General features: G+C 39.5%; 1 protein-coding gene across 4 annotated transcripts in view; it reads left to right on the top strand.

The window, feature by feature from the left end:
- Positions 1-668: 668 nt before the first annotated feature.
- Positions 669-26,473, top strand: part of GIGYF2 (GRB10 interacting GYF protein 2) — a 128,062-nt gene continuing 102,257 nt past the window's right edge. For 2 of the 4 annotated variants that reach the window (XM_045559620.1, XM_045559616.1), the window contains exons 1-2: positions 669-752; positions 5,759-5,824. The gene's annotated coding sequence lies outside the window, so the exon portion shown is untranslated. Of the gene's footprint in view, positions 753-3,383; positions 3,429-5,758; positions 5,825-26,473 lie in introns of all 4 variants that reach the window. The other 2 variants (XM_045559619.1, XM_045559617.1) reach the window with 2 other exon arrangements.

Raw genomic sequence — 26,473 nt, 5'->3', positions numbered from 1 at the left:
ACCGGACGCCTAGTTAAACATTTGAATTTCAAAAACAATGAAAAATGTTTTCGCGTAAGCGTGTCCCAGATATTGCTGGGCGTCCTGTTTTGTATCTGGCAACCCTGAAATAGGAGAGGGTATGGCCCGGATGGACCAGGACAGAGTCGGAGCTCTAAGGTCCTTTCCAGCAGTCACATTCCAACTCCCAGTTCTACTAGAAGTGTTAACAAGTAGAGAAACTGCTTTGAATTTCAGCTTTTGTGGCTTCCACGCTCACTTTCGCTCTAGGATGGAAAACGGGCAGGAAAATGGGGGACTAAAAGCTGTAGAAAAGTTCTAGTTCGAAAAATCGGCAGAGATTTTTGAATTGCAAACGGGCTCTGGATTGGACGCCGAGGCCCACGAGTCACAGGGAGCTGGCCCAGGTCCAACTCTGGACACCAACTCTACTCAACTCAAGGGCAGGCACGGAGCTGCGGCCGAGACCCCGTGGGCGCCTGCGCGGGGCCGCTGCCCCGCCCCCTTTCGGCCTTTCATCCGGGTCTCAGGCAGGGGCGTGTCCGGGCAGAGGGGAGGGCGGCAGCGGAAAGGATGGATGTTGTGGGAGACTGGAGAACGGGGAGGGGAGAGAGACAGGGGCGGGGCCGAAGTGGGGGGCGTGGCGGAGCGTACGAGGTCACGTGACGTGCGTGGCGACGTGTCGGCCATCTTGTGTTGTTGGGGCTGAGGATTGACTTGGGTTCTGAGAGACTCCCCGTCCCGGACCGCAGGTAACCACCTACTGTGTCTCGCTCCCCTGCCCGGCTCCGCTCCGCGCCCGGGCCTTACCGGCGCGCCCCGAGCCGCTTGGGCCTCCGGCCCGCGCTCGCGTCCCCGCCTCTCCGGCCCGGCCCGGCCGCATGGACACCCACAGGCCGCCCCGGCAGCAGCCGCGGCCGGCTTGGCCCGTCAAGCGAGGGGACAGGTCAGGTGCAGGGCCGGAGGGAGCCTCCTCCCGGGCGAGGGGCACTGCAGGCCCTGGCACGTCTCGGCCGCGAGGAGCCGGGGAGCTCCTTCGCCGGAGCCCGTGGCATTGCTGGGGGAGCCGAGCAAAGGAGGAGTGTGGTGGGGTGGGCAGTGTCAGGCCGGCTTTCTCCGAGCTGGAGGGCTCGCCTTCCACTACCTGCTTCTCCAGGGCCTGCCAGCCGCTCAGCCTCCGGGTACCCCGGGTAACAGCTGCTGCGGCCAGACAGCTGCTCCTGTCGTCCCTCCTGTCCACACCTGGCCTTTGAGAGGTGCCCTCTTGCCTTCCCCACGGAGCATCTGGATGGGGGAGACTCATTTCGTGGCGAGATGACTGGGTCTGGATCAGGCCTTGAGGCAAGGTGGAGCCACCATGATTAGAACCTGGGACCGAAGCTGGGAAAGTAGAACCCGTGGCAGCGACCCGCACATTCACATCAGATTGAAATAGGCATTAGCCTTAAGTGTCAGCAGTTTCCACGAAGCACTTTGAATACTTCAGTTTTGTGACTGAAACATAAATCAAGTGAGCAGGGAAGGGAAGTATGAAAGAAGGAGGTTGTATGACCGTGTTTGGGAAGCAATAACATTGCTTTCCAGTTACCTAGTAGTGTTTTTTTCCCCCATTTTCCTGAAAGTCAAAGCACTTAAACACACTTAGTGTCTCTATAGGAAAGGTAAGTATTCCAATTGAACTTGCAAGAAATTGAGTAAGGGGCTAAAACCTGTGAACAGCTTCTTACCTAGTGCTGTGTACCTTGGATCATAGGCAGTTTTGACTCCCAGTGCTGTGTTCAGGGAAGATATTCTTTCCTTGCCTGGTATTTCCCTTTTAGAATCTAATGACTTCCTAGATTAGGAAAAAAGTTTTTTTTGGTCATTCTTTCTGACCATTTATCTTTTATCCTTCTAATATGTGCAGCTCTGCCCCCCTTAAACGTTTGTCCATTTTGGTCAGAACACAAATGCTTTCTCTCATTCATTGATGCTCTGTGTTTTACTAGGTATTGTAGCAGCTTTTGGAGTGCTCAAACTGGAATATGTACTTTTACATCAGATGTTGACATTAGAAGAGTACACTAGAAAAAAATTCAGAAGTGGCATGTATCTGGAAAAATGTCACATCTTTCTTTTGACGTTTAACACGGAGAAGTACACTGGTGGTGGTAGTGATTCACTAGGAAGGAAAGGCTTCACACCTTTTTGATAGTTAACAAAGCATTTTAAAGTTTTTAGGCTGGGTAGAGAGAAGGGACCATGTGCTTCCATTCTTTCATTCATTCATTTATTTGACAAATACTGTACGGAGCACTTACTACACTGTTGAGTGCTGGGAGCAAAACAGACCAAAAATTCTTGTCTCAGTGGAGCTCATTTCTAGACAGATAAATACTTAGGTAAAATACATAGTATAGTGGTAAGTGATGTAGGGAAAAAAATGAGATAGGATAATAGGGAGGTGGGGGAAGGGTTAATTTTAAGTGCCCTGAGAAGGCCTCATGGAAAAGCTAACTTTGGAGGAAAGATCTGACAGAGGTAAAGGTGCTATTCCTTTAGCTAAATGGGGGAAGAGTGTTCTGGGCTAGGAATCAGACCCTGACACAAAAACTGAGGTGGGAGTGACACTGGGTAGGCTGGGAAAAGCGTGGAGGCTGTCCTAGGCAGAGGCAAGGGAGGCTGGTAGGAAATGAGTGTACTCACCTATTTGTTGCTATGATGAGATGGATTATTCACTGTCCTGGAATCTTTCCTTATCTCTTGTGACTCTTAGGAAGGGAAATCAGATTCTGGAGATTAGAGCCAGTATCTCCAACCCCATTCTCTTACATGACACCCTCCCCACCATTTGGAAAAATTTAGGATGCCCATATATTTCAGGAAATTGTAATGAATTATCTTTCTTAAGGGTAAAAGTTCTAAAATGAGATTGATGACAAACTGCTTGAAAGTATTTTTCAAAAGGAATTGCTTTCTAAGAAGGGGGCTCTTTGGAAATTTCAGGATATTTGAAAATGTAGGGAAATGAGAAATTTCCTTTGAAGTTTAGGCACAAATGATTAAGGAATTTAACAAGGAAGAAAGGTGGAATCAGTGTATTAACTCAAGTTATCTTAATCTGGTTAGTAAAGAATTTCCCTTACTTCTGTGCTGTCCAGTGTAGTTTTAAATGCCTCAGAGACTCTTCCACTAATTCTTGCTTATATCCTTTATAGCATTTTATATGAGTAGAACTTTTTGTGCTGAGTTTATTTTCCCACTTTTACTTTTGAGACTATTTCTTTAATTAATCTGATACTTTATAGACTTTTTTCCTTTGGAAAATAAAATTTCTGATTCCCTTCCAGTTTACCTGCATATTCTTATTACTGAGCTTTCATAAGTGTCTTCTTTCATTTTAGATCACCTGAGGAATTTAGCGTTTTGGTTTTGAAATGCTTTTGCTGGTGAGTTGCATATATGAAAATTCTTTGTTGTAGGCTTGCCTCAAAACCATGAGAAGATAGGAATTACAAGGTCAGGTTGTGAATGGAGCTCCTTGGCTAAAAGGGAACATAGTGATGTTAGTGATGAGGTAATGTTTTAGTTAATTGCCTTTGTTCCTCTTGTTCTTTTGTTGAACTTTTGAAATGACGTTTCCAAATTTTTTGTTGATGTCATATCAGTTAATTTGTTCTCATGACTCTGCATTTTAATACTCTATATGTCTATTCTTTTTTGTTGACCTTCAATCTGGAAGATGATACTATTTGATTACTCTCTGGAGAACCTTTTTGGGTGAAAAGATCACTACTGTCCCCTTTACCCTTGCCCTTCTAAAGGATCTTTGATTTGTGCCATTTTCAAAGATTGACTTTGTTTGTAGTTCTCTGTTAGCCCTTGCTGATTCAATTTTGTGTACTTTATGTTTTATTCTATTTCTTATAGATTATAGTGGGACCAGTCTCATTCTGTTGGTGTTAATTCAGGTATTTTAGAGGCTAGTTAAATGTCCATTTTCCTTCAACAATATGAATTGCCTTTTTCTTTTCTTTTTTTGAGACAGAGTCTTGCTCTGTTGCCCGGGCTAGAGTGCCATGGAGTCAGCCTAGCTCACAGCAACCTCAAACTCCTGGGCTTAAGTGATCCTCCTGCCTCAGCCTCCTGAGGAGCTGGGACTACAGGCATGTGCCACCGTGCTCAGCTAATTTTTTTCTATATATATTATTTTTAGTTGTCGAGATAATTTCTTTCTATTTTTAGTAGAGACGGGGTCTTGCTCTTGCTCAGGCTGGCCTTGAACTCCTGACCTCAAGCGATCCTCCTGCCTGGGCCTCCCAGAGTGCTAGGATTACATGCGTGAGCCACCACGCTCAGCCTGAATTGCCTTCTTCTTTAGTCATTGTGGTAAAAGTCTGAACCCAAGCTTCCCCCCTACTCCTTGATCCTCACTAGGGTTTTGTGGTGATAAAGTTCTAGGGCTTCCATTCATTTTTAAAGCCCTGAAGAATTACATCTCTAAAAATATAAGGAGATTTTTATTTTGTGAATAAGCTTATGGTTAGAATCCTAATGTTTCTTGACCAAGTTATTGTTTTTTCATTTTGGTCATGGTCTCAGATGAATGAGAAATACATTTAATTATGTAGGAATGTAAAATGATACCTTTATTGAATTACCCATAATTTTGTGTGAGGTTGAGGGAGAATAAGGAAGAGATTTGAAAAACAAAAGAATATTTGCTTAAGGGATTTCATTTTATAAAAGTATTTTCAAAGTGTTACATACTTCTCTATTCAAGTAATTAAGACAAACATAATTTTATATTTTCTTGTTAACTACAGGGTTTCATTAACTTGATCTTAATTTATACTTCTACTAGGAGATTCCTGGAGCTTGCTCTCTTGAGTTAGGCCCATAGAACAGTTTATTATCTGGTTCTACTCCCTTTTTCTTCTGCTCTTAAAAAAATGTAGAGTGCAGGAGGTAATGTTGGATGACCTTTGGGTATTACATCATGGCTACTTTTTTTGCAAAATTAAAGGTGGAAGTGGTTGTCTCACGTTGCTTTCTTGCTGTTAATAAAATTGTCAACTTTAATTTTTCATTATTATTCTTTGGCTCATTAGTAGCAGCATTCAAAGCATCATTTGATTTTAGCCAGGAAACTAGTTGACGCAATTGTACTTCAATGCATTCCTTGTCATTTGAAATATCACCATCTTGTGGATTTTTAAGATACTGTCTCATCAGAGCATTAAAAGCTGCTTGTGTGCCCATCTGTATTGATATGGAAAATCTGTAGAAGAAAAAAATAAAAAAAGAATGTGATTTTGCAACTGAAAGCACACCTGGAGCTTTGCTCCTTGGATATTTTAGCAGTGGTCATATTTTTGGGGCTCAGTGATTATTTGCATAGGATGCATATTGCTGTGATACTGGCTGTTGTTTTTCTGTCAGATAGGTTTTAAAAGTTAATACCAAATCCCTATAGTGTGGTTTTGGATGAAAGCCCCAAGGTTTCCCTGAAACCCTGTATAGTAGTGTACATTTGTCATCTTCATCCGAATCACTTGGGACTTTTGTTAAAAATATGTATTTTTCAGTCGCACTATAGAGCTACTGAGACTCTCTAGATATTAGGGAAACTAGTTTATAAACACACTAGATAATTCTAATATTTTAACGAGGTTTTGAAGCTATTTCCTGTAAAATATATTCATGATGAAAAATTATGCTTTTAAGATTTCCTAAGAGATTGTTGGGTGATTTACATTAATACTTTTATTATCTACAGTGTTAAAAGGACCTGAACAAAGTCTGCTCAAACCTTTTGCTGTGAAGTAGCAGAACTTTTGAACAGGTAAGTGCAGAAGAGAGGCACAGAGCCCGAGGGCTTATGCAAATTGGTGATTTTTGCTTTTAGGTGTCAGTTATTTTTGCCCTATTATTTCTCCTAAGCTTATGGATAGTTAGTAGAAACTTCTTTTCTGATGCCTCTCAGGTCCTTTATGAACCATAAGAATAACATACCCTTTCTGTATTGATCCTGATGTGAATTTGTGTCTTACATTGTGATTTTTTTGTTGGCAAGAGACAGGAAAGGAATGCTTTGGGAGCAGGGGTGCTGAGGTAAAGAACCCAAGAGCAACTGATTTCATGAGGGATGTGAACTAGAAACTGGGAAGCATTGAAGAGCCTTTTTCTCCCAGGTGGCCACATAGTATCCTTGCTTGTCTCTTTTTGTTCTGCTTTAGTTGTGTTGTATTTCTGCAGTTTGGCCTTTTCTGCTTTAACAAACACAAACACATGGAAGAAAGTGGCCGTTTCATTCCTGGAGCCACATGTGAACTCAAGCTCTAGTGCCTCTAGCCAAGTGATTACTAATGTAGTGTTCAAATTTCAAATTCCTGGGCAGAAAAATTTGATTGGTTGAACATGATTCAGTTCTTTCTCACTGGTCCAGTTAGTTATGGTCACAGGGTTGGGGTCTAGAAGTGCAAACATAGTTAGCTGAAAGGTCCCACTTTTAAAGGAGGCAGCAGGTCTCAGAGAAGGTAGAATGGTGTCTATTCTAGACAGACTCTTACAGAAGCCTTTAGACATTTTTCCTTTTCTAGCATTCTAGAAAAATTTCCTGGATTGGGCATGGTGGCTTATGCCTGTAATCCTAGCACTTTGGGAAGCTGAGGTGGGAGGACTGCTTGAAGCCAGGAGTTTAAGACCAGCATGGGAAACATAGCAAGATCCTGTCTGTAAAAAAAAAAAAAAAAAAAAATTAGAAAAATTTCTGCAGTTTGCAATTTATGTGTCCTGAAGAGTTAATGTATATGCATATCTTTTGGTGAATGAGGCCAACAGTCTCACCAAAGCACCATTGTTGGAACTTCGTTGCAGTTTTTAAACAAAAGTTCTTGATTTTAGGGGTTCAGAGGAGTGTCTGGGATAAAGATCTAGCAAATGAACATAGCAAATTGGAAGCTTAGTTTGTGGAAAAATTCATTGGTTATTTATTTTCCATTGATTTTTATAAATTTTAATTTCTGGGTACTTTTTGTAGGGTTAAGCTACATTTGAGTATTAGGAAGCCATATAGAATTTGAAGAGTCTGACTTCTTAGACTCTATATTAACATTATTAGGGTAATAATGGGGACTTTCACTGCTGGGAAGAGATCAGTGAGAGAGTATAAACTTTTGAAATAGGCCGGACACTGTGGCTAACGCCTGTGTAATCCCAGCGCTTTGGGAGGCCAAGGTGAGAGGATTACTTGAGGCCAGGAGTTTAACACTAGCCTGGGCAACATAGTGAAACTCCACCTCTACAAAAAATTAAAAAATTAGCTGGACATGGTGGTGAGCACGTGTGGTCCCAGTTACTCAAGAGGCTGAGGTGGGAAGATCGCTTGAGCCCTGGAGTTTTTAGGTTACAATGAGCAGTGATCCTGCCACTGCACTCCAGCTCCAGCCTGGGTGATGGAGTAAGACCCTGTCTCTTAAAAAAAAAAACAAAACAAAAAAACCCCCCAAAACCCCAAAACTTTTGAAATAATATGTTTTTATATTCTAGAATTATTAGATAAGAGTGAAGGAAACTAAGTTTAATGAAACATTTTGAAGTCCTGTTTATTTTTGTTTGTAGCTTATATATACTTGCTAACATCTAATTTCTTAAATAATTTTTTATTACTTAAATTTGATATATTAATATATCTGGATTTTTATGCAAAGCCTAGACATTACCAATAAAAGTGATATAGAGTGGTATATTTAATGACAGGCTACAGATTTGACTTCTTATGATACTTTTTTTCAGCAAAGAGGTTTTTTAAGAAGATTACAGCTGAGGCCGGGCACGGTGGCTCACGCCTATAATCCTACCACTCTGGGAGGCCGAGGCGGGTGGATCGTTTGAGCTCAGGAGTTCGAGAACAGCCTGAGCAAGAGCGAGACCCCGTCTCTACTAAAAGTAGAAAGAAATTATATGGACAACTAAAAATATATATAGAAAAAATTAGCCGGGCATGGTGGCACATGCCTGTAGTCCCAGCTACTCAGGAGGCTGAGGCAGGAGGATCACTTGAGCCCAGGAGTTTGAGGTTGCTGTGAGCTAGGCTGACGCCACGGCACTCTAGCCTGGGCAACAGAGTGAGACTCTGTCTCAAAAAAAAAAAAAAAAGATTACAGCTGAATTAATTTTTAAGGTAGAAGAGTTCTTTCTCATATTGTACATTTTCTTGAATCTGGATATTGAGGTAAGACATACTCAGGGCTTTGTGAGGTTTAAAAAGATTTCCGTTAATGTATGTAAAACTTTCGCAGGCTCTGGGGATCCCTCTCTGGAAAACATTGGCTTGTGGCGAGATTATCAAATGACATGGCAATGTTCATGGCATTGTAATTTTTCCTAGAATAGTTCACATTTGCTAATTTTATTCTTATCCTTACACTAAACAGGGAAAAAAGAGAAATGTTGAAATGTTTATGTATTGTTCAGAAGGAGGAGGGAGAATATTAATAGCAATATCTTTTATTCTTATGGTGATATTGTAGCCAATATGTTCTTTGGGAACAAAGGTCCTTTTTTTTTTTTTTTTTTTTTTTTTTTTGAGACAGAGTCTTGCTTTGTTGCCCAGGCTGGAGTGCCGTGGCATCAGCCTAGCTCATAGCAACCTCAAACTCCTGGGCTTGAGCGATCCTACTGCCTCAGCCTCCCGAGTAGCTGGGACTACAGGAATGCGCCACCATGCCCGGCTGATTTTTTCTATATGTATATATTTTAGTTGGCCAGATAATTTCTTTCTATTTTTAGTAGAGACAGGGTCTCGCTCTTGCTCAAGCTGGGCTCGAACTCCTGACCTCAAGTGATCCACCCGCCTCGGCCTCCCAGAGGGCTAGGATTACAGGCGTGAGCCACCGTGCCTGGCCCAAAGGTCCTTTTATTCAAGTTGTCCTGGGCCCAGAGGAAATCTTGGGAGCTTTGGTCTCTTTAGTATATGTCCTTTGGTTGCAGAGACTAAAAAGGAATCGGCAGAAGTACTGTCTTGGTACTTTGTCCTTGATGATCGTGGCTCAGGCCTTGAAGAGATGGCCATATCCAGAGGCTCTCATGATCACTTCCGTGGAAATTGATGTGGTGTTGCCCAGAGCATGGCCAGGTGTCTTCAGTGGAACTGCTGTGCAGCTGTCCTGCAAGATCAGTGGGTCAGAGAGCCTTACTTTGTGTTCTGGAATCTGACACTCTTCTTTAGCCTTTTCTACGACTTCCACCATTGTTAACTTTCCAATAGTGTATTGTAAGAATACACACTCTTCTCTAATTGAGGGTTGACTATATTGCTTAATTGGGGAATACAAAGGGGTGGGAGTTTGGGGACACTGGAACAGAGTGGGAGATGGAGAAAAGGAAGGAAAGATGACTCTCTACAAAATGAATTCCTCTGAAAATTGCAAGGCAATGGAAAATAAAGGAAACCAAGTAGTATTGAGCACCATATCAATATGTAGAGAAAATCTTGTGGACTTTTGAGCAGAGAGATGTGGGTTTAATTTTTGTACTTATTACCTGTAACTTTAGATAAGTTAACCTCTTGGATCCTTACTTTCCTTACCTGTAAAGTGTATCCCATGTTTCTTGTGGGAATGAAAAATCTGAATACAGTGCCTAGCATGCAGTAAGTAGGCCCTGAATGAATGGTAGCTTTTATTATTGTTATTACAGTGTACATAGGTAAATTTTGATTACAAAATTTCACCTTTATAAGTTTTGAATAGATGTGTCAGTGGGTTCTGTTTGCAGGTCTTTTATCTTTAATAATTTTTTTTTAACCCAACAAATATCTGCATGCTTGCTTTGGGCCAGGTGCTGGATGGAATGGCACTAGTGGTGAGCAAAGCACACACTGTTCTATCTTTACGGGCTTACAGCATAGTGAGAGAAGCAATCAAACAATCATATAAATTCCAAAATGTGAAAAATCTTTCTGTCCTTGGAAAAGATACAGTTTTAAAACCCTAGACACTTTTTGAATAAGTGTCATATTTTAGATCTCAATGTTCTTGTCAGTGATGTCCTTTGATATGCTTTCCTGAGTATGTATGTTTAAGTTTATGTGTTTATTATCATTTTTTTGTCTTTCTCCGAGACAGGGTCTCGCTCTGTTGCACGGGCTAGAGTGCCATGGTGTTAGCCTAGCTCACTGCAACCTCGAACTCCTGGGCTCAGGCGATCCTCCTGCCTCAGCCTCCCGCGTAGCAGGGACTACGTGTGTGACCACATCCAGCTAATTTTTTCTATGTTTAGTTGTCTGGCTAATTTATTTTTATTTTTATTATTTTTTTTGTAGAGATGAGGTCTCACTCTTGCTCAGGCTGGTCTCGAACTCCTGAGCTCAAGTGATTCTCCAGGCGTGAGCCACCATGCCCAGCAGCTTTTGGTTTTTTTATTGTATCTATCTATATTATATTGAGAAATTCTAAAAATATTAATTCATTTAAAAATAAACTCATTGCATGTTAACATAAAAAAAAATATATATATATATATATATATTTTTTTTTTTTTTGAGACAGAGTCTCACTCTGTTGCCTGGGCTAGAGTGAGTGCCATGGCGTCAGCCTAACTCACAGCAACCTCAAACTCCTGGGCTTAAGCGATCCTCCTGCCTCAGCCTCCCGAGTAGCTGGGACTACAGGCGTGCGCCACCATGCCCGGCTAATTTTTTCTATATATATATTTTTAGTTGGCCAGATAATTTCTTTCTATTTTTAGTAGAGACGAGGTCTCGCTCTTGCTCAGGCTGGTCTCGAACTCCTGACCTTGAGCTGTCCACCCGCCTCGGCCTCCCAGAGTGCTAGGATTACAGCCGTGAGCCACCACGCCCGGCCAACATAAATATATTTTTAATGGAAAATACCTATTTTCAAAAACACTTCTAAAAATTTGGTGAGTAGAGTGGCGTTGTTTTACCATTTTGCAAATTGCTTTTATGTATTGCTTTCTAGAAGGCAACTGGATTCTCAGATATATCTGCTTCTGCCTTCAGTCTGTTGCTGTTTATTACTTTGGTTGGAGTATATGAAAGAAACTCATCCTCATAAATATATGTATGTAGTTGGAAAAGGGAAGGATATTTGAATAGCTTTTTCAGATAATTGCAGATATTCTTATTTGATATTACACTAAAATTCGACAAGTAGTTTTTTAAAGGTTAGTTACAATGTGAAGCCTGAATTATATCAGTAAATTTTTTTTGCTCTGTAACATTAAAATCCATTGGTCTGTCTTGCACACTGAATAGATATTTTATATTATACAGTACCAAAAGATCTTTCACATTAATATCAACACCCTGCAGAAAAGTCTTTAAGTATTAGAAAAGTTTGAGTATTGGAAAACTGTCCAACTTGTGAATAGAAGTTTTCAAAAATTCTAATTTTTGCTTGAAGCTCAAATTTTATAATTGGCAACAAGTACTCTCAACTGTTTTTCTTGAAGTGATAGTCTCACTTTGTTCATTTTGAAAAAGTGTCTGCTAAATACCCAAGTCTGAACATCCATATTTGTGTTCAGCTGTTATTTCAAGTCTAAATAATGTTCTGTGAAAAAAGGAGCTAGTTGAGCTTGCAACCCAAAACAGTCACGCAAGTGTCTTTCTTTATGACTTCGGTATGCAGTAGAAATGCTTTATGCTTATTTCCCATTTCTTCATGTAGAGTATCAAAAAGATGTGTACGTAGGGATCAAGATTAATACAATTAATAGTTTTTACTGCCTTGTCACGAGCATTCTTAAATAAAAATTTCTTTTCCCCTCTTTCTTGTGAGTACATGGCACATGGCAATGAAGAATACAGTGACTACTAGTATAGTTTGGTGCCATTAACTTGAATGATGCAATGGTGCCAGCAGTTTTACCCATCATTACACTATCAATGCAAGGGCTAACACAGTGAACAATGCAAATAACTTGAGTATTAGGAAAATAGTTTTGACATCGCAATTGCCCTGAAAGAGTTTGAAGGTCCACAGAGTGTACTTTGTAAACTGCTGCTTTGAGGAGTGGAACGGTTTTCATTGTGACATTGATTTGTTTGTTTGTTTGTTTTGACCAGTCACAGACAGTAGAAGACATCGATTTTTTAAAAATGATTTTTAAAAAAATTGTTTGAAATTGGAATAAACATATCATTGAGAGTTTTTAGATATTACTGAGGGTTTTTTTTTTTTTTTTTTTTTTTGAGACAGAGTCTCACTTTGTTGTCCAGGCTAGAGTGAGTGCCGTGGCATCAGCCTAGCTCACAGCAACCTCACACTCCTGGGCTTAAGCCATCCTACTGCCTCAGCCTCCCGAGTAGCTGGGACTACAGACATGCGCCACCATGCCCGGCTATTTTTTGTATATATATTTTTAGTTGGCCAGATCATCTCTTTCTATTTTTAGTAGAGACGGGGTCTCACTCTTGCTCAGGCTGGTCTCGAACTCCTGACCTCGAGCGATCCACCCGCCTCGGCCTCCCAGAGGGCTAGGATTACAGGCTTGAGCCACCGCTCCCGGCCTACTGAGGGTTTTTAGTGCTGGGTAGATAAGAATTTGTTCACAAGTTGTGATTAGTTATAATTCCTTTGAAAATGATCTACACTAGCACTGTCCAACAGAATTTTCTGCTATGAAGGAAATGCTCTATAAACTTTCATTGTCCTGCCAGATGCCATGGCTCACACCTGTAATCCCAGCACTTTGGGACCCTGAGTGAGGCAGGAGGATCACTTGAGGCCAGGAGTTTGAGACCAGCCTGGGCAACATAGTGAGACCTCGTTTATACAAAAAATAAAAAAAATTAGCCAGACATGGTGGTGCATGCCTATATTCCCAGCTACTTGGGAGGCTGAGGAAGAAGGATCCCAGGAGTTCAAGGCTGCTGTGAGCTATGATCATGCTACTGTCTTCCAGCCTGGCCAACAGAGGGAGACCTCATGTCCTGGGGGGGAAAAAAAAGCCTCTACCATCCAAAATTGTAGCCACTCTAGCCCACTTGTGTCCTTTGAGCACTTGGGATGTAGCTAGTGTGACTGAGGAACTGTGTTATTATTATTATTTTTTTTTGGTATATGTGTTTTTTTAATGTAAAAAACCTTAACTTTTAACTTACAACTCAGTTTCCATTTTTTAATAATAGGTTTTTTTTTAAGAGCAGTTTTAAGATTTACAGAATATTGAGAAGATAGTACAGAGTTTCCTCTGTTATAAACATCTTATGTCAGCATGATGCATGGTTACAATTGATGAACCAATATTGATACATTGTTATGAACTAAAGTCTATCATTTATTCACATTTCCTTAGTTTTACCTAATGTCTTTTTCTGTTCCAGATTCCCATCCAGGATACCATACTATATAGTCATGTATCCATAGGCTTCTCTTGGCTGGGAGTACTAGTCAAGTATTTTGTAGAATGCCCTCTATTAGAATTTCTTTGATATTTTTATCGTGATTAGACTGGGGTAATGGGTTTATTGGGAGGAAGAGCACAGAGGTAAAGTGCCATTTTCATCACATTAAGAGCACATACTGTCAACATGATTTATCACCATTAATGTTGACCTTGATATCTTGTCAGGTTTGTCCACTGTGAAGTTACTCTCCCCACCTTGAGGAACTGAATTTAAAATTTTAGTTAATCTTAATTAATTTAACTTTATAAAGCCACATGTAGCTAATGGATACTGTATTGGACAGCAAAGTTCTAGACAGTGTTTCTCAGTTTTAAGGTCTATCTAAAACTATTTAACATCTATTTTTATAGACTTAAAAGGCAACATAAAAGAAGTATAAAATCTTGATCTTGGAATGCATTGCCTTTGGGATGGGCAATCTACTTATTTTTAATAAGCTTAGTCTTTTTAAAAAATCAACTTTCTGACATGTAACTTTTGTTTTTTTTTTTTACCATATGCAAGTATGAGGTATAGTTTACAACTAAGAAAATACCTTCATTTTAAGTACACTCATATTAAGTGTACATTTTGATGAATTTTGAAAAATGTGTACACTTTTGTAACCACCACCACAATTAAGATACATAACATTTTCATCATCCCTAGAAGTTTCCCTCCTCCAGCTTTTGTTTTTCTTTTTTTAAGACAGGGTCTCTCACTGTTTTGCCCAGGCTGGAGTGCAGTGGCGTGATTATAGCTCATTGCAACCTTGAACTCCTGGGCTTAAGTGATCCTCCCACCGTAGCCTCCTGAGTAGCTGGGACTGTAGGTGCCCACCACTACACCTGGCTAATTTGTTTTTTTCCCCCCTTTATTATTATTATTATTTCCAATAAAATCATGATTCATGAAGATCATCTTTTTTGTATATTTTGTAGAGACGGAGTCTCACAATGTTGCACAGGCTGGTCTTGAACTCCTGGCCTCAAGTGATCCTCCTCCCTTGGCCTCCCAAGGTTTTGGGATTACAGGCATGAGCCACTGCACCTGGCCTCTTCCAGCTTTTTTGTAGTCATTTTCCCTCCCTCACTGCTGTTCCATTATCTGTGAATAGAATAATTTTGCCTCTTCTAGAATTTGATGTAAATGGAATCATTCTTGGGTCTGACTTCTTTTGCTTAGCGTGATATCTGTGATTCATCCGTGTTGCTGCATGTATCAGTAAATTGTTTAAATGCTGAGAATATTCCAAGGATGACTATTACAGTATTTGTTTATAACATTCATCTGTGGATTAATATGGATTGTTCTCAATTTGGGCTATTAGGAATAAATCTGACCTTAGTTTCATGGCATAGGTAGGGATTCAGAATTGTCCTGGGTTGCAGTGTGTATCACAACACTGTAAATTAGGAATTTAAATTCCTATTAGGCAAAGGTGAAAAGCCTATAGAGCATCTATAATTTTTTTTATGATATGCAAGGTTTTGTGTATAATATGTGGGCCAGGTAGATATAGACAATTCCTTGGAATTTTATTGACTTTCTGGGGGGGAAATTTCTTTGTTAGTTCCTAAGGTTAAATGCTTAGTAATAAAGTGAAAATAAACAGATCGTATTTTAGAAATTACTCAAAAATATTTGCATGTTTAGTAATGAAGAAATCTAGTACTGTCAGATGAGATGGGTGCAGAAGGAAAAAATGTTTTCTGCCACAGTAGATTGGAGAAGAATTTTATTTTTGTACCTTAAAATTGTTTTTAAACAATTAATGTTGAAAAGAATGTTAACCCTATGACATTTATGTTGGGCTTATAAAAGTATTTCATACAGGCCAGGCATATACTTTTTGTGACAACTAAAATATATTTTGTTAAAAAGTAATTTAAGAATATTATTGCAGTTTATGAAAAGAGAGGAAAATCATTAAATTCACCTCACTAATATTTCTTCATCTTGTGTTCTTTTTGTCTTTTTTACATACGTATAACTACACTTTTGTTTGCAGATGTTATTGTACCTGTATTCTGTTGAGTGGATGTGGCACTTGTACAAGATTGCTTTCAGTCTTTTACTATTAGAAGTGATATGGTATATGTGGTTCCCGTTCATGTTTGGTCTTTTCATCTTTTTACTTAGCTCTTTTCTGAAGTTTGAAAAAACATACATTCTGAGACCTACATTTTTTAGCCTGGTGAATGAGTCTTGTTTCATTTGGATGTAAGATCTGTTTATGGTCTTAAAGAGATAACAGATTGTAGATTATTTTATCAAAGTAGTGGTATTAAGCTTTTATAATGGCAAAAATCTAAGTAGGGAATGAATTTAATATGTGTAATCAGACTAGCATTTAAAATAGTTTTGCATCATGCCCACTGAAATTTTTTATTTTATTTTATTATTTTCTTGGTGATAAGGCTGGAGTGTAGTGGCACTGTCATAGTTCATTGTAACCTCCAACTCCTGGGCTCAAGCAGTCCTCCTGCTCAGCCTCCCAAGTAGCTAGGACTACACATGCACACCACCATGACTGGCTAATTTTTCTATTTTTTGTGGAGACAAGGTATGGCTCTGTTGATTGGTCTTGAACTCCTGGCTTCAGGTGATCCTCCCGCCTTGGCTTCTCAAAGTGCTGAGATTACAGGTGTAAGCCACCACCTCTAGCCCCACCCAAATTATTTTTAATTGTCCCTTTTTTCTAGCTAAACCATTTATGATTTAATGAAAACTTTATAAAAATAATTGAGATGTAAAACATAGTAAATGTGCACAAATCTGAAATGTTCAGTTTGATAAAATTTTATATATGTATATACTTCTATAATAACCCCTTAGATCATGATAGTGAACATTTTCAGCACTCTAATTCTCTCCTCTTCCTAGTCAATACTCCTCACTTCCCATGGTGATCACTTTGCTGACATCTGTTACCATTGATTATTTTATCTTAAACATAACATAGGCCAGGCATGGTGGCTCATGCCTGTAATCCTAGCACTCTGGGAGGCTGAGACAGGAGGATTGCGTGAGGTCAGGAGTTCGAGACCAGCCTGAGCAAGAGCAAGACCCCGTCTCTACTAAAAATAGAAAGCAGTTAGCTGGACAACTAAAAATATATAGAAAAAATTAGCTGGGCATGGTGGCGCATGCCTGTAGTCCCGGCTACTTGGGAGGCTGAGGCAGGAGGATTGCTTAAGCCCAGGGTTTTGAGGTTGCTATGAGCTATGCTAACACCATGGCACTCTAGCCCGGGCAACAGAGCGAGACTCTGTCTCCAAAAAAAAAAAAAAAAATCACATAAAAGATGTCAGACAGTATGTGTTCTTTTGTGGCCAGCTTCTTTTGCTGAATGTGATGTCCATGATGTCTGACAGATTCATACAATATTGTTGTATTGTTGTATGAGTAATTGGTTCTTTTTTTTTCAACTGCTGTGTAGTATTTCATTTTATGAATATACTGCAAATTCTTTCTCCTGTTTATGTACATTTGTATTGATGGACATAATAGCCAAATGTCAGTTTTTGGCAATTACGAATAAAGCTACTATGAATCTCTTGTCTTTTGGTAGACATAAAAGTTCATTTTCCTTTGATATATATTGGTATATGTCTAGCAGTGGATTATGGGATCATGAGGTAGGCATGTTATATTAGATTTAATAGATATTGCAAAACTCTTTTGAAGTGGCTGAACTAATTTGCATTAATGAAGTTATTGATCTTGTATTAATCTTAATCGAGATTTGGCTAAGGTAGAAATAGCTGGCTGCTGGAGTGGGGACAGAACTGTTCATTTATTTAGTATACATGAAGAGAGAGCTAGAGGAGTAGGTCTTTTTTCTGCTTTTGGAAAAATGTAAGTAGGGAATGGGGGCAGATTCAGGTTCCTTGGTGTTCATTCTGTTTCAGTCTTGGCAGTCTGTATGTGGTACAGGCTTGACTCCGTTCCAGATTTTGCCATATTTTTTTCTGGGTAGGTTTTGTATACTTAAGAAATAGAGATTTCCAATAGCAGATAATTTTTATAATAAAGGTCCAGGGAGTTTTCAAAGGAGTATATGTTTTGAATTGTTAGTTTAATAGTGGTGGTAGCTAATAAGTCTATCAAGATTTCTCCTGGGAAGCAGCATTGGGGAACACTTTCAAAGGTGAGCTGTCACTGTGCGGGATTCTGATTCTGCATCTGCTTTGGCTTCTCCTTGCTGTGTTCATCCAGATGGAATTTACCGCATAGATTTGCTCCCTTACGTTGATAGTGATTGCCTGATCCTAGAGGTCTCCTGGCTCCTCTGTGGTATTCCAGTTTGTAAGAAAATGGTAGACTAAGAGTGAGAGGCCAGAGTTTACCTTTTTTTTTTTTTTTTTTATTGTAAACTCAACAATGATAAAGAGCTAGGTAGATTTATTCTCTTTTAAATTTTTTTTTTTTTGGAGACAGGATCTCTCTTTGTCACCCTGGCTAGAGTGCCGTGGTGTCTTCACAGCTCACAGCAACCTCAAACTCCTGGGCTCAAGCGATCCTTCTGCCTCAGCCTCCCAAATAGCTGGAACTACAGGTGTGCACTACCATGCCCAAAAAGAAAAATCATTATACTAATAATCAGAGATAAAATAATTGATAGAGAGTTTTTAAGAAGTTGACAAAAAGGCAAGATTATAGAACATTCGTTGTCAAGTACAAGGATGCAGTTTGTTGGCGAAGACAGAGTTGCTGGTTATTAGTTGCATAAGGAATATATTTACTTGAATATACTTGTAAGTAATTTTGAATAATGGACAAGGTCTGAAATAGTGGTTATGTAGAAGTATTCTCTCAGCCTTTTTTTTTTTTTTTGAGACAGAGTCTCACTCTGTTGCCCAGGCTACAGTGCCGTGGCATCAGCCTAGCTCACAGCAACCTAAAACTCCTGGGCTCAAGCAATCCTACTGCCTCAGCCTCCTGAGTAGCTGGGACTACAGGCGTGCACCACCATGCCTGGCTAATTTTTTTTTTCTATTTTAGTTGCCCAGCTAATTTCTTTCTATTTTTAGTAGAGATGGGGTCTCGCTCTTGGTCAGGCTGGTCTCGAATTCCTGACTTCAAGTGATCCTCCTGCCTCAGCCTCCCTGAGTACTAGGATTACAGGTGTGACACTGGGCCTCTCTCAGCTATTTTTACGACAGCTTATTAGAATATGCTGTTAGACCTTTGTTTGAAGTCCTTGTCCTTACAATTGGAATAGCCAAAGTAGAGAAGAGGCCAGATGAGGGAGGTGAGAGCTCTCTCAGTTTCTTTCAGCATGAGAAAGATATGCTAACAGGGCAGTCTCAGAGCTAACAGAATATTTTGCTCACATTCCTTCAGAGGCAATTTATGTCTTTTTCTGATGGCTTCCTCAAAGATTTGAGTGCTCCTATCTCTCTGAGATGCTAGGCCTAGTTCTCAGAATTCTTGAGGCCTGCTAATGTGTTCCTGTCATCATTTGTCATTGTCCAGAGTGAAAGTCCATCTCATTATTCATCCTTTTTTGTAGTTTCATCTTCATACTACTCAGAGTTTCATCTTCCTGTGACCCAAGCTCATGGTTTCATTCCTTTCCAAGACTTTTCTACTGAATTCTCTGAAATGTCATTTTTCGTGTTAAAACTCTCCGTTGTGTCAGACTGTTCATAAAATGTTTTTTGCCAGGAGGCAGAATCAGGGTCTTCATTCTCTGCATTCATGCCTGTTCTGTTCCTTTACTGGGGTGGCTGTTCAGCCTGGTTTGCTCCTGTTCCCTCTGTGTAGTTATCAATACCCTCTTCACATAATCATTTTCTGGTTTAGATGATAGATTATATAAAGTCATCCTAGCTATTATTCCTGTATCGTTGTGTAAAACTCGTTTTCCTCTAAAGTTCATGCTGTCTGACAATACGATACTGTTTCCCTCATTATTATCAATTATTGTAGACCCTGTGGTCTCACCCTTGGATTCATTGTCTTCTCCACTGTCCTTTCTGCCATTGTCCTGAGATGATTTTGACCCATCCAATCCTCCCAAGCTCCTGGTTCCTTGACTTTTACCTCCTTTGCTTTAATTTTTATTCCTACTATGCCTGCTTTTTGACATGACCAACGTCTAAATTTGTCGGCTCTCTTCTTTTGTTTTTACTTCCTTCTCCATAGTGCCTAAAGCACACTTTTGCCAGCACCCTTCACTTTACCTTCTTATTCTTCCCTTGATAGTGCTAACAAACCCTAAGCCTGGTTTAGTCCTGTTTTTGGCTCTCTCTGCCCTGTACCGAGGCTGCTAAGAGAAAGAAGCTCACAACCATGCAGATAGTTTTCCTCTCTATCTGGATTGGGCCTTCAGAGCTGCTGTAGCTAAATGCAGTAAGATGTTCTGGATTGGATCCTGGAAAAGAACAAGCACATTGTTGGAAAAACTGGCAAAATCCAAAGAAACCCTGAAATTTAGTTAATAGTGATGTACCAATGTTGGTTTCTTAGTTTTGACAAAGTACTGTGGTAATGCATTAATATGTTGTTAACATCATGGGAAACTGAGGGAAATTTTTGTATTATCTTCATAACTCTTATCTAAAATTATTCCTAAATAAAGTTTATTAAAAAAATATTATTGGCTGGATGCAGTGGGCTCATGCCTGTAATCCTAGCACTTTGGGAGGCAGAGATGGTAGTATCATTTGAGGTCAGGAGTTCAAGACCAGCCTGAGCAACATAGTGGGAGCCCCTCTCTCTACAAAAAAATAAAAATATTAGCCGGGCATGGTGGTGTGTGCCTGTACTCCCAGCTACTTGGGAGGCTGAGACAGGAGGATCACTTGAGCCCGAGAGTTTAAGACTGTGGTGAGCTATGATGACACCACTGTACTCTAGCCTGGGCAACAGAGCAAGACCCTGTCTTGAAAAAAATGTACACACACACAACAAAACTATTGTACCACAGCAGCCATCGATTTCTTTATTCTCCTTAAACTCTACCCTATCATCTTCTCTGTTATTTGCCTACTTCTCTGAGAAAATCGAGGGCATGAAATATGAATTCCCTTCAATTCCCTACCATTTCCCCCTACCCGTCGCAGAAACAGACAAAACAAAAAAACACAGAAATAACCTTGGAGGCATCTTAAATCATTTAGATCTACTTTCTGCACAGATGGATCTACTTTCCTTTTGTCACAAGTGGATAGGAATAAAGTTTTTCTTCCCATTTCTTTGAAACCCCATCTTTCCTGCCTTCTCAGAGACTTCATTTACATCATATTTTTGCTGAATTGTTTGTTCACCTTTTGACTCTAGTACTTTTCCATTGGGATATTTTCATCTTTCTTTTTTTCTTTTTTGCCATTTTCCTCTTTTACTGGCAGGGATATTTTCATCTAAAGCAAAAAATGGAAATTTTCTTTCCACTCTGCTTCATTTCTCTTCACCCTTTCACAGCTAAAGTTTGACTGCATTGTGGTCCTCCCTTCCTCACCTCCCAGTCACTCCTCACACTACTGAAATCTGGTTTTGTCCCCCTGCCACATTCTTCAAGGTTACTAGTGACTTCACTGTTGAAGGCAATGAAGAGTTTTCAGTCTTTCTCTTTTTTGACTTTTGAAACTTGAATACTTCCAAAAAAAATTGTACCGGTGCTGTCTTTATGCACAATTTAGAAAGTTATTAGGAAAAGAATTGTCTGTAATTCCAGTACTCAGAGGTAAATGTTAACATTTTGGGGACTATCCATATATATACACCCAGTGTATTTTAAAACTTGTTGAATATAATCATATTTTCTGTAACTTGCCTTGAACACTTAATATATTGTTGATGCCTTTTCACTTTAGTAAGTATAGTTACATTAGCACCTCTCCCTTCCCTGCTGGTTTTTAGATCTAATTCCTTCTCCTCTAGGTATCTTCAGTGATCCCTCTAAAATACAGAGTTCATCCTGAACTCTTGGCTACCCAGATCTTTTCATAACCTTTCATTGCCCCCTTGGGATATAAAATACAAAGACTTTTGTGATATAGCCACTCACTACTTTATTAATCTTCACTTTAGTTTTTAGCCTTATTGAACAAATTCATAATCTCCCCAAATAACCCAGCTCTTTTCTCCTTTAGCATTCCCTGCATCTCCCTCTTTCCCCTCTTACTCTTAAAGACTTTGCTTTGGGGTACCCTCATTTAACTTTTGGTTGTAACTCTATGGATTCACTTTCAAATCTGTGTCTCCTTATCCTGTCTCTACACCTGAATTCAAAGTCTTTTGCATATCTTCTCAGGAACCTTGCATTTATTTTGTGCAAAACCATACTCAACTGTCCTTCCTCTAAAATCATTTCTTTTCTATTTTCTGCTTCCTTTTACACTTTATAATATGGATTTGAAAAGTGTCCCACCCTCAATATTGAATCTTATAGATTCCAGTCCATTTCTGCATCCTCTGTTTTAGATGTTCCTTTCCAGAGGGAGCAGTGCTTTTTTTTTTTTTTGAGACAGGATCTTGGTCTGTTGCCTGGGCTAGAGTGCAGTGGCATCATCATAGCTCACTGCAACCTCAAACTCCTGAGCTCAAGCAATCCTTCTGCCTTGGCCTCCCAAAGTGCTAGGATTATAGGCATGAGCCACCATGCCCAGCTACAGTGCTTTTTTTACTTTGGGAAATATTTTATGGAGTAGGTGTTTGAATGGATCCTTGGTTTTGTACAGGTCATTCTGAGGGAGAGAGGGCAGGCTTCTGGGGAAAGGGAATGGCATGAGCAGAACTAAACAAGAAGGAAAATGCAGTGGACTACAGAAAGTTCTCATTCAGCTTTGAGTTGGGATATAAAACAATATAGGATTGAGTTAGGGAGGCATGGGTTGTCAGATTGGTAGGAACTGGAATACTAGGAGTTTTGGCCGTACGCAGAAGGTTAGTGGAGTGTCTTTAATGAGGGCCATGAGCAGAATGGTGCTTTGGGCTGAATCAGGGAAGCAAATTAGAAATTTTACTGTAATAATCCATACATGCATCAATAGGGGTTTAGAATATAATGAAAGAAGAATGCAAGAGAATCTTGAAGGAAGAGTTGGCCAAATTTGAGACAAAATGGGAGAATATGAGGGATAGAGGAGTTTCAGATGACTCTGGGCTTTGAGGTCCTGTTGACCAGTAAACTGTGGAAACAGTGGCACCTTTGTCTGTTGATGATGAGACAGATATCTAGGAGGGGCAGGCAGTTGGAAGTACCATATTGGTCATGGGAGAAAAAAATTAAATTTGTAATTAATGGCAGGGGTGAGTCCTCCTCCTCCTTTGGGAGGCATTTAGAAATTTGAGGGAGAATTTTTTGTTGCTGTTATTACAGTGACAGCCTTACTCCCTGCATGCTTTCTTTGTCACTCCATGATTTAGTTGGCAGAGTTCTATCCACAAGGTGGTAGAAAAATTTGAGACAATATCTGGACAGAATTTATAGTTAAATAAACTATAGGTACTCAGAGACAAGTTAGAAAAGAAGAGAAAATTTTGGGGAATGCTGACTTGAGGGAATAAAGATAGGAAAAAAATATCAGAATGGTGCTAGTCATGGAGGTGAAAGAGATAAATAGTTTCAAGAAAGAACAATTTAGAGAGGCAGAGTAGCATGGTGGAGCACAGCATCCAGAATGTGGTTCAAATCCTGAATTGCTTTATAAATTCAGAGCTGTTTTCTAAAGGTTACAAGTCTTGTAGGAGTCTGAGTTGGTAACATTTGGCTAGGTGGGGTTTAAAATGATGGCAGAGCCTATGCTCCTTTCAATATCTCACTACATCCTTAGAAAAGATTATTCACAAATAATGCACAGTTTCTGTTCCAAGTAATTTACAATTCAGAAGCATAGTACAAGACAGTCCCTCCAGTACATATAAATACATTAAACCTGCACTTATTTAAGTTGATTTGGAAGGAGCAGCCTGGCGTGGGGAACTCAGAATTAAGAGAATACAATATTTAACTGCTTAAGTTAGATTTCTTCAGCAGTTATACCTCTTAGATTTCCTGCATTAATTCGTAAAGGGTAATTAGCAGAACACTTTTCTGAGTCATGTAGGTCTCTTTACTTAATAATTAAATTGCTTGGGTTACCATTCTTAGGTTCCTAAGAGTTCTTCAGAAATCTTTACATTAGGAAATAATTTTCTTGTGGAAAACATGTTGTAAATGGTAGTCGGGTTCTCAGCTGAAGGTATTAAAAAAATTTCTGAGATTTTATTGTTTGTGCATTATGGTAGTTTTGCAGTACCTAAAGATTTATAGGTGGGATGATAAAGTTGTCTGGAACAAGATTTCCTTGCTTTTTTGTTTCTGGGATGCTGGGTGAATCCAGAGCTTCTCTTGTAATTCAAGACCGTTGCCTGTAGTTGGTTAGGTTATGCACTACACAACTCTAGGGGCTCCATTTGTATCATTTGTATTACTAGTGCCACTGGAGTTTTGTGCTTTCCACAACCTATGTGGCCATATGTGATGGCCTTCTAGTAAGTTAAAGGGGAAAAAGTTAAATCACTAACACAGTGATTTTAGTATTTTCTCAAATACCAAATAGTTTGATTTTTAATTGAGATTCTCCTGCTTTATAAATTCAGTCTGGTTTAAATCCTGACTTGCTTTATAAATTCAGAGCCATTATCCAATGGTCTCAAGTTTCCTAGGGGTTTGAGTTTAAAATGTTTGGATAGGTGGGGTTAAAATGATGGTAAAAACACCGTTCCAAAATATTTTGTGTGACAAAAAAACTTAGTTTATGTAGTCTCTCTAGCTCTATTTGTTAGCCAAGTAGGTCCACATTCTTTCAAAAACACACTGAATTGATTTATGCTACATAAAGTCACAGGGCTGATTTGTAAGCAGTATACTTGTCTTAATTTAACAGCAGGCACCTTGCTTGGAATCTGATCATTGCTACCTTGACAAGTCATTTCAGTTGGGATGTACCATGATTTTAATGGAGGCTAATGTGTCAGTTGTAAGATTTATCATTTTAGGCATTACTAAGAAAGAAATCATACTGCCAGATAAACTCTGGCACAGTTTTCTTATTACTTAGAATTATTTTATATTTTTTAACAAGAGCTCTTTTAAACTTATTTAGCAAATCTAATAGATTTTGATTATACAGTATATAATTTTAATGCATTAATTAAAGAGAAAATAGAAGTGAAATAAATTGGTTAAGATAGTACTAAGATTTCTAGGTATTCAAAGCCTGACTCTTCTAAATCACTTTTCAACTTGGCATTATAGAAGTCTCCTTCTTCCTTCCTTCTCCCTCTCCCCTAGTATTAGTGATGCATCAATAAGGGAGTGCTCCATTATTTTCTTTTTTCTTTTCTTTTTTTTTTTTTTGAGACAGCCCGGGCTAGAGTGCCGTGGTGTCAACCTAGCTCACAACAACCTCAAACTCCTGGGCTCAAGCAATCCTCCTGACTCAGCCTCCCGAGTAGCTGGGACTACAGGCATGCGCCACCACGCCTAGCTATTTTTTTCTATTTTTAGTTGTCTGGCTAATTTCTTTCTTTTTTTTTTTTTTATTATTTTTAGTAGAGACAGGGTCTCGCTCTTGCTTCAGGCTAGTCTCAACTCCCGATCTCAAGCTATTCTCGTGCCTTGGCCTCCCAGAGTGCTAGGATTACAGGCATGAGCCACCACGCCCGGCCTCCATTTTTTTCTTGTCAGTTTAAAATTTAGTGATTTGGTGCTTGTGAAGATCTTAAAAGCAATCAATATAAGCTGTTAATTTTTATCCCCTTTGAAATACTTCAGGGCTGTTGCGTGTGGTCATATGGGTTGTTTAGTGTCATGTATCAGCAGCAAACCATAACAAGCTTCATTGGCTTGTGTTTTTTTTTTTTTTCTTTCTTTTTTGTCCTGTAAAGTACTTGGAATCATTCCTCCAGTGACGAATAGTAACTTCACTAATATCCTATTAATGTATTTGCTTTTTTTCTGTTATACAGTAAATTTTGCTTTGATGCAGAGTCATATTGTAATCATTTCAAAGACATTTAAAGCGGCAGTTAAAACTAAAAGTCTGCCCTTGTGCAGACAACTGTGACATAACTGCCATCTATCCAATAGCAATTGTAACAGAGCATTATTTAAGATGTATTCTAATTTCAGAGAAATTAAAAAACATGTGTCTTATGTTTGTGGATCAGCAGTTGCTTAAGAGGTGAGGAGGGCACTAAGTTTATCTCAGCTTAAGTCTAGTGTGTACTCCCCTCGTCTGGCCAGGGAGCAGAGAATCTACCCTGGAGTCCACTTAGTGGACACAGGGCCAGCAATACCTTTCAGAAGGAGGACAGATACATGAATAGCTGATTATGGTGGATAACACACTTTTACTTTGCTGTTTCTAAGTTTTAAACTAATTTCTAGTTTATTACTTTTTAGATCATTTAAACAGAGGCAACAATCAGGATGATGTGATGTATCTTAGAGATATTTTACAGTAGTATACAGTTGTCCCTCAATATCTGTTGGGGAATGGTTCTAGGACCTCCCTCAGATACTAAAGTCCTTGGATGCTCCAGTCCCTGATATAAAATAGCATAGTATTTGTTTTTTTTTTTTTTTTTTTGAGACAGAGTCTCGCTCTGTTGCCCGGGCTAGAGTGAGTGCTGTGGCATCAGCCTAGCTCACAGCAACCTCAAACTCCTGGGCTTAAGCCATCCTACTGCCTCAGCCTCCCGAGTGGCTGGGACTACAGGCATGCGCCACCATGCCCCGCTAATTTTTTCTATATATATATCTAGTTGTCCATATAATTTCTTTCTATTTTTAGTAGAGACGGGGTCTCACTCTTGCTCAGGCTGGTCTCGAACTCCTGAGCTCAAACAATCCGCCTGCCTCGGCCTCCCAAGTGCTAGGATTACAAGCCTGAGCCACCATGCCCGGCCTAAAATAGCATAGTATTTGCATATAACCTATACACATCCTCCTGTATACTTTAAATTATCTCTAGATAACTTACAGTAGTTAATATAATGTAAATGCTATGTAAATAGTTGCTATACTGTATTCTTTAGGGAATAATGACAAGGAAAAAAGTCCATACATGTTTGATACAG

Source organism: Lemur catta, chromosome 8 (genome assembly GCF_020740605.2).
Source record: "Lemur catta isolate mLemCat1 chromosome 8, mLemCat1.pri, whole genome shotgun sequence".
Classification (NCBI taxonomy): Eukaryota; Metazoa; Chordata; class Mammalia; order Primates; family Lemuridae; genus Lemur; species Lemur catta.
This window is presented reverse-complemented; position numbering and strand designations above follow the sequence as displayed.